The sequence below is a fragment of the Pseudorasbora parva genome, chromosome 15, assembly GCF_024679245.1.
Source record: "Pseudorasbora parva isolate DD20220531a chromosome 15, ASM2467924v1, whole genome shotgun sequence".
In the NCBI taxonomy this organism is placed as follows: Eukaryota; Metazoa; Chordata; class Actinopteri; order Cypriniformes; family Gobionidae; genus Pseudorasbora; species Pseudorasbora parva.
In genome coordinates, this window is record NC_090186.1 from 35,258,962 (window position 1) to 35,268,588 (window position 9,627).

Genomic DNA, 9,627 nt, shown 5'->3' on the forward strand with positions numbered 1-9,627 from the left:
ATTATGATTGGACCGGCTTCAGAAAACTGCAGACATACGCAGCCTAAGCGGTGTGCTTTATCAGCTTGTCAAGTGTGTGAAGCACAGGTAATGTTCCCTGCAATATCTTATTATCCTACTCTAAATTGAAGTTTCATTAAAAAAGGCCCAATGGGTACTCGCTCCAGTGGTCGCAGATTTAGAAGTCTGCCCACCTACCACTAGGCATTTTAATCAAAGTTAAATCAAGGAAAAATGAAATCTCATCAGTGCACGTCGGCTCATTTCTCTTTCTACCCTTCCTTAAATCAGTCAGAGATCCCAGGGCATCATGACTTTGTTCTGTACTGGCGGTTTGTACACGTTTTAATTTCAGCGACAGCAGACTTTCTCAGCTTTTGTAAAAAAGAAAAGGCTGATTGCTGCCTGTGGTATTTAGATGTAAGCTGGATTTCTGGGTGAAAACAATAGGCACAAAGACAAAAAAAAAAAAGCACAAAGGATAAGCAAGAAATAATTACTTATTTTGTTACTTGCTTGGTGGTAGGTGGGCAGACTTTAAAATCTGCAACACTGGAGACCCCTAAACCCTCAATCACTCTTCCCTTCTTAAGTCCACTAATACAGTTCACTTGAAAGAGAGAATTATAAAAAGTGAGTGAATTCATATAGCCGTTAAGTGTACAATGCTTGTTATTGCGTGGCAATGTTGGATAGAATAAGTGCACTCAATAACATCCACTATGGTTTCGGACACCACTACAAATGGATGTCCCCTCAAATATTGCCCTATTTAAGGGTATAGGGGGCAATTTTAGATTCAGCCCTAGTCACTGGGGCAGTACCCTTTAAAGCCCCTCTTTTACCATATTTACTCCTGAATGGTTTCTAGAAGCACCTTAAGCATTGCTACTCTAATATGCACCTTTTAGGGGTAAAAAAAAATAAATCGACAGTAGTATCAAAGATGTATTTTTAAGGGTACTGGCCCCACAAAAACAAGAGTATTTGGTAAAGAAATGTCTCATTTTGTGTTCCAGGTAATAAATACACTATACAATTTTAACAGATCACTAAATAATGTCATAATTTTCAAGTTTAGATTTACTATTTTTTAAGGTTAAAATTTCATAAACATTAAAAAACAATTCTGTAAAAATGACTCCCTCAAACAGCTACCCATTACAGTACAAATAAGATCCCAGGTGGGAACACTAATAATAATAATAATAATAATAATAATAATAAATTTTATTTATAATGCAACACAGTCTCACCCCTACTCGTCAAATGTTGCCGAACGGTCAAGGGACCCTGACGTCAGCTGTTGACGCACAGGGTACCCCTAAATCGCCATTTTTCGACGTACTGGGTAATCCACTTATTTCAATGAGAAACCTAGGACGTCATAAACTGACGTGTTGGGCATGTGAATGTTATCGTTATGATGGAATATATTGGGTTATATTTTTTACATTATGACATGTTGGAGTGTGATTCTCAATTTAATCAGCCAGCACAATTGTATTTACATTTATTTACGCTATGATACACGTTTGAAACAGCAGTCAAACCCCACCCCGCCCTAAACCTACCCATTTGCGTATTATATGATATAAAACACAGACTGTAACAGACAACAGGCAAACTTTATTGAAAAAGTCCAACTATTCCGAGGCCAAACGATTGAATTGTGTGAAGAAAAGACCCAAAAGCAATCACCGTCTCTATCCGCGCCGCGCGCCGCGCGCGCCCCGGCGTCACACTGAAGACGCCACAGGTAGACCCCTCGGCGTCACGCGATGGACGAACTGGGAACCCAATTGCTTTCAGTGGGAAACCTTTGGCGTCAACATTAGACGGCAATTCTATCGGTATGAAATCGCGCTGAAGAAGTCTCATTCAGAACACATCGCGATGTTTGGCATCAGATCACGTGTGCCACATGTTGGTGAGTAGTCATACATATTATGTCCTAATATTTGATATAAAGTATTTTCTGCTTGTCGTTATCGATCATGTTCAGTCACTGCATTGTATCTGTCATCATCTCCACTGAGGCTTTGCATTTCTTTGCTTTCTAAATAAACACACCTTGCTAATAGGGTGATTAAACACTGTCACGTGACGTGCTATAGACCTTTAAACATTTGTTAATATTTAATAATAATTACTAGTGTAGTTCCAACGTGGAATTTGTAGTAGAAGCACAATAAAAAAATAAAGTAAAAAAAACACTTGCCATGCGTTTACCACAGTATTGGTAGTTTTAATGTGATATTTGTTGTAAATAAACAGTAACCACAACAATTACCATGCTTTAAATGCATTTTAATGTAAAAAACAAATATTGTTATTTAAATAGTATAGTATATCCAGAGCTGTATTTGTATATGAAGAGTTCAGATGCAAAAGCCTCAAAAAGCCACTTCGGTCACATGACATCAGATATTCAATTATTTTTTATTATTATTAACGTCCCGTTTGCATGTAAATAATTTATGTGATCACAAAATCAAGTGCGTTATCTACATTTTCAAACAAATTCATATGATATAGCTTGCTATTATATACTTTTAATAATGGGAATGCACACATATCTGTGAACTTATTACATAAATGTATTTAACATTTAATTATGCATCGTTTTTTACAGAAATAAATCCTACAGTTATGTATAAACTGACAACATCATCATCATGTCCTGTCCTGGGCACATTGGGCAACATGTGTCCTCCAACATATTCGATCTGTGGCCACGTTTTCACATCTTCTCATGGAACACCGGCATTGAGGTCTTCGTGAAACATCTGTCTCATATCTTCCTTGGTTTTCCCTGTCTCGTGCGTCCTCCTGGTGGTGTCCACTTCATAAGTGTTTTTGGGTGTTGTTGTTTGGGCATGCATAGGACATGTCCAGTGAAGTGCACCCTTTGCTCTGTCACAGTGTCTCAAAGTCTTCACGTGGAGTCTGTGGAGTCTTATGATCTCTTTGATATATGCAGAACCAATATTCATAAACTGTTCTTGATGTCTGCCTATGCCTTTATCATCAGGAGTTTTAGTGAAGGACATATCTATTGCCATCCACTAGTTCTAGTCATGCATTGACTTCATGATGCTATAGTCCAATGTATATTTCTGCATTTGTTGTTTGTTTGAACAAATGAAGATAGTGAGAGTTAATACCTTTTGAAATCAATAATTATTCATTAAAACTTTTATTACAATGGTCACTAAAGTACATGTCCACCATAACTACCTCTATCATTATTTCACTACCTATCATTATATCACTACCTTGTTAATGTAACTGTAACATGAATGTACTTTATAGAAGTATTTTCTTACTGAAAATGGTTAACATTTACAATAATCATCAACTATTTTAATTGGCATTTAATTTAGTTACAATAAAAGTGAACAATAATCGCAAATATATAGTATTAAAGTTTAGAATGTAAAATGTTATTTTTTTGCATATATATATATATATATATATATATATATATATATATATATATATATATATATATATATATATATATATATATATATATATATATATATATATATATATATATATATGGGCACTACATTTGTATTTAAACTGTTTGACATTAAATATTGGAATATGCTTACAAAATTGTGTGCATTCATTGTGCTTTTGTTATATTTGTTTTAATTCCAAGAGTTCAGATTGTAAAGGATGGCTTAAAGAAGTTTATGCTTGTAGACCATTGCATAGAAAAAGGATTCTCTTTCAAATATATTTATTATGCATCAGTTTAACCACACAAAGAAGACTTTCATTTTAAAATGTGAGTTTTATTATTTAATTAGAATAAATAAATATTTAGCCTATATTTAGAATAAATAATATTTAATATTTATTATAATAAATATAATATTTAGCCTAAATATTAATTCTTTAAGGAATCTACCCCTTCAGTTGAACCGGATGAGATGTGATATAATTTACCATAAATGGACAAGTAAGTGTGACGCCTGTGTTCAGCTGGGTTGTCATTGGCTGTGACTTTATCGCAGAACGCGCAGTGATTGGACTATCTGTTTTAACTCATATAAAACGGCGTTTCATGTTACAAAGTATGTTTTGGTGTTATTACGTCAGTAATACGTTAAGCTAACTATAAAGTGTCGCTATGTTCTGAGAAATGACTCCTTTACTGAGAACCCAACCCTAACCCTAAGCATTTCTGCACACTTCTATGAACTACAGCGCCATGTTTCCCATTGCATTGATACAATGACAGATATATGGGTAATGTAGTTTAAAAGGTTTCATAATGAAACAATAAATGTTAAGTAAATTACATATTTAATGGACAACTGGATATTAAAATATGTTCATTGTGTAAACCTATATGACATATATGAGGGCCAAGCTGAAATTGTATATTTTACTGTGAGCACTTTTAAAAAAACCTTTATGGCAGCTTTCCATATATGTCTGAAAACTGTGGCCAACATTATTTAGTAAACATTGCATATGCAGTTGTCCTGCCAATTTTCTCTGTGATACGCTAACCAGACTTTGAGTTAAATCCATTTGAAATATGCTTTTTTTTTTGCTCTTCAAGGGGCCACTACTGGGTCCCTGGAGGTGTAAGGGCAGTACAACATACACAGATCTATTCTCCTCATCACGTACAACAAACTTTGAGTCACATTTAAATATCAGAGTATTTTGTCTTTTCTATTCTAACGTCATGCTTGTGTATAGGTTTTGATATTGTAAGACCATCTGATGAAATACAGAAATATTTGAAAGAAATGTTGTAAAATAATAATTATTAAGTTTTATTTTCTTTTATGGATAAACACTAATAAATATAATGGATGAACCTGCAACAACTTGCCATTATCCACTTTCCAGAGTAAACAAAAACTATTTATATTATTTACACTTCATTATTACTATTAAATATAGGACCATGCACCATTAAGTAAAATAACAAGAGACATTGTCACAATTTCATCTACACCCTCTTCACGTACCTGGCATCGAAAATGTGCATGCTTTAATTTTTATTGCAGTAGTAGATGTACCAGAATGATCAACATCAGTTAAGCTTCAGATCATCTTCAGTTAAGCTTGAAGTGTTTGTAATCCTTCCCTTTATTTCACTGAAAACTGACATACTTGTCACAGCATGCAAGTATATACAACTTTTTGGAGCATTGTACCAAATATAATATAACCAGATAAAAAATGTTTACTTCTCAAGTAAAAATATTCATGGTAATTAATTAGATAACCTAAATAAACTTGTTGAATGTGTATTTACTGTACCAAACACCATACACAATACTCACCATACTTTATCACTCAACACTTTATTGGAGGATACAGTATACAGTTGATAAAGTAGAATAAAGTCAAATTAGATTCAAGATAAATAAAAATGGGTTTTAAAAAACACATTAACATCATATTAATCCATTCACAGCTGCTGAAGCCACACAAATGAGTGCCACATAATCCCATCCAGTCAACTATGATACAGAAAACAGATTTGATATAGTGTTGGAAAATAATGATTCATTATTACAACTAGACTGGTTTCTGTCTCTTCCCTCTATCATGTTCCTGTTCTTCTTCTTCTAAACAGTTCGCCCACTTGTACCCTACAGTATAATCAATGTACAGATGATGTGATCACTGATGTTGTGTAGCCTTTTCTCAACCAGAGGAAGAAGTCGTATATTCCGGCGTTCTCCAGTCCTGGTCTAAAAGTAAAACAACAAACACAATTCATATTAAGTTTAATGTACAGTCAGGTTAACCTATGTTCTTCAGTAAACTCTCCACCTCAAAATGGGCAGAAATGCCAATTCCTGATTTAAATTTACAAAGCAGCAGTCAGTACATAAAATAATATACACATTGAAGCATTATGTATAATATTTCAGCCCATTATAATAGCCAAGTACTGAACAAAAACTAATTTACCCATATCAACAGCAACCTTTTAAACAGTAGATCTTTTAGAAAGAACTAACCAGATATTTCAAAGAACATTTACTATTTGATTCCTAATATGTCCCAACTCATTATCTTCTAAAGCTACCCAGAACCATCCATGGTCTACAAAACAATGGAGAAATACATGGAGTTTATAACAACTAAATGCTTTTTCCCACACTTGTCTGCTTTTATCTAAGACAAACAGACGGTGCAGTTTTTAAGAACTGAAGGCCAAAAGTGTAATAATAATTGTATCAAAAAGGGAAAACAAATATTTACCATTTTAAATAAATCCAAGATACAGAACCTCATTTGCTTATTTTAGGAGTTATTAAAATATTTAGACATGAATAATGGTACGTATTTTATCAGAGTAGAAAGAATGATCACTGTTGAAATGAATAGTCCTTTGAGAGATCAACATCAAATTTTGTACTACATATTACAGCATTGCTTCAATACAAGACATATGGACAATGGACTGGCGCACTTTTCTGTCTTCTTCGGGCACAAGATGTCCATCTTCCTTCCTCACCCTAAACAAAGGACTTATTTTCTTAGCTTGCTTCGATATAAGGTCTGGTCTTTCTTCTCTTCTGTAAAACAAGAAAGTATCATTTACTCGGTGCAAATACTATTGTTTTTAAAACATATAAATTAAGACAGTTAAAAGTATGTAATAGCAAGCTATATCATAAGAATTTGTTTGAAAATGTAGATAACTCACTTGATTTTGTGATCACATAAATTATTTACATGCAAACGGGACGTTATAAACAGTGCAAGTGATCTGATTAAGAAAAAATAATTGAATATCTGATGTGTCATGTGTAATAAAATGTGACCGAAGTGGCTTTTTGAGGCTTTTGCATCTGAACTCTTCATATACAAATACAGCTCTGGAAAAAAAATTAAGAGACCACTTAACATTTAGAAATCCATGTTAAGTGGTCTCTTCATTTTTTTCAGAGCTATATGTACGAGAATCATACGAATTTGACAACTTGTTAAATCTTGTGAATTATTAAGACTTTGGGAATATGTTCTTACTGATTGAGATATGGGATTTGTAAGAATAAGTAACAACAAATGCTAAATAAAATGTTTGATAAAGGGTTCAAACCAACACATACATACCATTACAAATATTTGCTGTTGCAGCTTTTGGTTTTCTCCGTTACTTCTCCACAAACAAGAATGGGTTGACTGAGTCCGAGAGGCCCTTTTGGTCTTTTCAGGTAAAAAAAAAAAAAAGAAAGAGAGAAAAAAAGTCATAATATATAATATATAGCATTATAAAGTATACTATTTAAATAACAATATTTGGATTTTACATTAAAATGCATTTAAAGCATGGTAATTGTTGTGGCTACTGTTTATTTACAACAAATATCACATTAAAAATATCAATTGTTGTGGTTACTGTTTATTTACAACAAATATCACATTAAAACTACCAATACTGTGGTAAACGCATGACAAGTGTTTTTTTTTATTTAATTTTTTTATTGTGCTTCTACTACAAATGCCACGTTGGAACTACACTAGTAATTATTATTAAATATTAACAAATGTTTAAAGGTCTATAGCACGTCACGTGACAGTGTTTAATCACCCTATTAGCAAGGTGTGTTTATTTAGAAAGCAAAGAAATGCTTAGTGGTGATGATGACAGATACAATGCAGTGACTGAACATGATCGATAACGACAAGCAGAAAATACTTTATATCAAATATTAGGACATAATATGTATAGCCCCGTTTCCACCAAAATTACCCGGAACAATTTGTACCAGGAACTTTTTTACAGGAACTTTTCTCCCCCCCAGACCTGCAGCTGTCTGCGTTTCGACCGCGATAAAGTTCCGAGAAGATTAGGCAAATTAGTCCGGTGATGTAGGACTGCGCGCGACTGTTCCTCCAAATCAGTGAAGGACAGTAATCATTTGTGTGTGTACCGATTGAAAGATTTAGTGATCTGTTTACATGAGACGTTATCTAAACCGATCTGGTGTTTACATGTGATGACTTTCAATCGCAATCATTTTGTCACATGCAGTTTGTCTGCCGCACCAAAAATGTCAACGCTGTTTTCTCCAGCAGCTGGAGTGTGTTGACTGTAGCCATAGCAACTCTTAACGGCCACCAGGACTAATACAGTATTATTTATAGCTATTTGTTGTAAAGTGTAATAATCATCTCAGAAAAAAAAATCTTCTGTCAGGCGCAGTTAAAGTAAAAACTGCCTGGGGCAATATACGCTGTGTCATTACTCCAACATTATCTTCATAACTTACGAAATAAAAAGTTTACCCCTCAGAAAAAATAACTATCCTCTCTTGTCAACATGAGCGCGGCGCGCGCCGTCACGTCATGTAAGGACACACACTTAAAAGTAATCGGTCAGGTCGTTTACATGGTGAAAAAAAATTAATAACGCGTATGGAAGAGATTCAAGCTTTGCTGCTTTTGCTGGTTATGTATAGGTTTACTAAAGAGGTAATTAACAACGACAGAAAAGAGCACTAATATGCAGATTCAGCAGCATGCAGCTGCAGCATATTCAGAAAGCTTGTAAGCTAGATTTAAAATGACAATGTATATTATTATCAGCTATTACGGACATTGAACGTGAGATGGCTGAGACGAACGCGCGCCACCAGACAGAGAGCAAGACTGATATTTACTGAACGCAGAACGAACCTCGCAAAAGACTTTTAAAAATGCCGGTTGAACTGCGTGAGCTCAACCAATCAGCATGTTCAGCGCCCAAGTCCCGCCCTCGAAAGTTCCTGAACTTTGAAAAAGTACTACCTCGAGAGCAGGGCCGTTTGGAGGGGGAAATATTTACCCGGAACTTCAATTTTACCCTGGTTCCTGCGGTCTAAACACACGAAGTACCACCCAAAGTTCCTAGTTCCTGGGTAAAGTTCCTGTGGTGGAAACGGGGCTTATGACTACTCACCAACATGTGGCACACGTGATCTGATGCCAAACATCGCGATGTGTTCTGAATGAGACTTCTTCAGCGCGATTTCATACCGATAGAATTGCCGTCTAATGTTGACGCCAAAGGTTTCCCACTGAAAGCAATTGGGTTCCCAGTTCGTCCATCGCGTGACGCCGAGGGGTCTACCTGTGGCGTCTTCAGTGTGACGCCGGGGCGCGCGCGGCGCGCGGCGCGGATAGAGACGGTGATTGCTTTTGGGTCTTTTCTTCACACAATTCAATCGTTTGGCCTCGGAATAGTTGGACTTTTTCAATAAAGTTTGCCTGTTGTCTGTTACAGTCTGTGTTTTATATCATATAATACGCAAATGGGTAGGTTTAGGGCGGGGTGGGGTTTGACTGCTGTTTCAAACGTGTATCATAGCGTAAATAAATGTAAATACAGTTGTGCTGGCTGATTAAATTGAGAATCACACTCCAACATGTCATAATGTAAAAATTATAACCCAATATATTCCATCATAACGATAACATTCACATGCCCAACACGTCTGTTTATGACGTCCTAGGTTTCTCATTGAAATCAGTGGATTACCCAGTACGTCGAAAAATGGCGATTTAGGGGTACCCTGTGCGTCAACAGTTGACGTCAGGGTCCCTTGACCGTTCGGCAACATTTGACGAGTAGGGGTGAGACTGTGTTGTATA

General features: G+C 35.3%; 1 long non-coding RNA gene across 1 annotated transcript; it reads right to left on the bottom strand.

Moving 5' to 3' along the window:
- Positions 1-6,454: 6,454 nt before the first annotated feature.
- Positions 6,455-9,250, bottom strand: LOC137041975 (uncharacterized). The gene is made up of 3 exons (XR_010898192.1): positions 8,936-9,250; positions 7,108-7,200; positions 6,455-6,566 (listed from the first exon to the last, which is right to left on the bottom strand). It is a non-coding gene; the product is annotated as an uncharacterized lncRNA (long non-coding RNA).
- Positions 9,251-9,627: the final 377 nt, after the last annotated feature.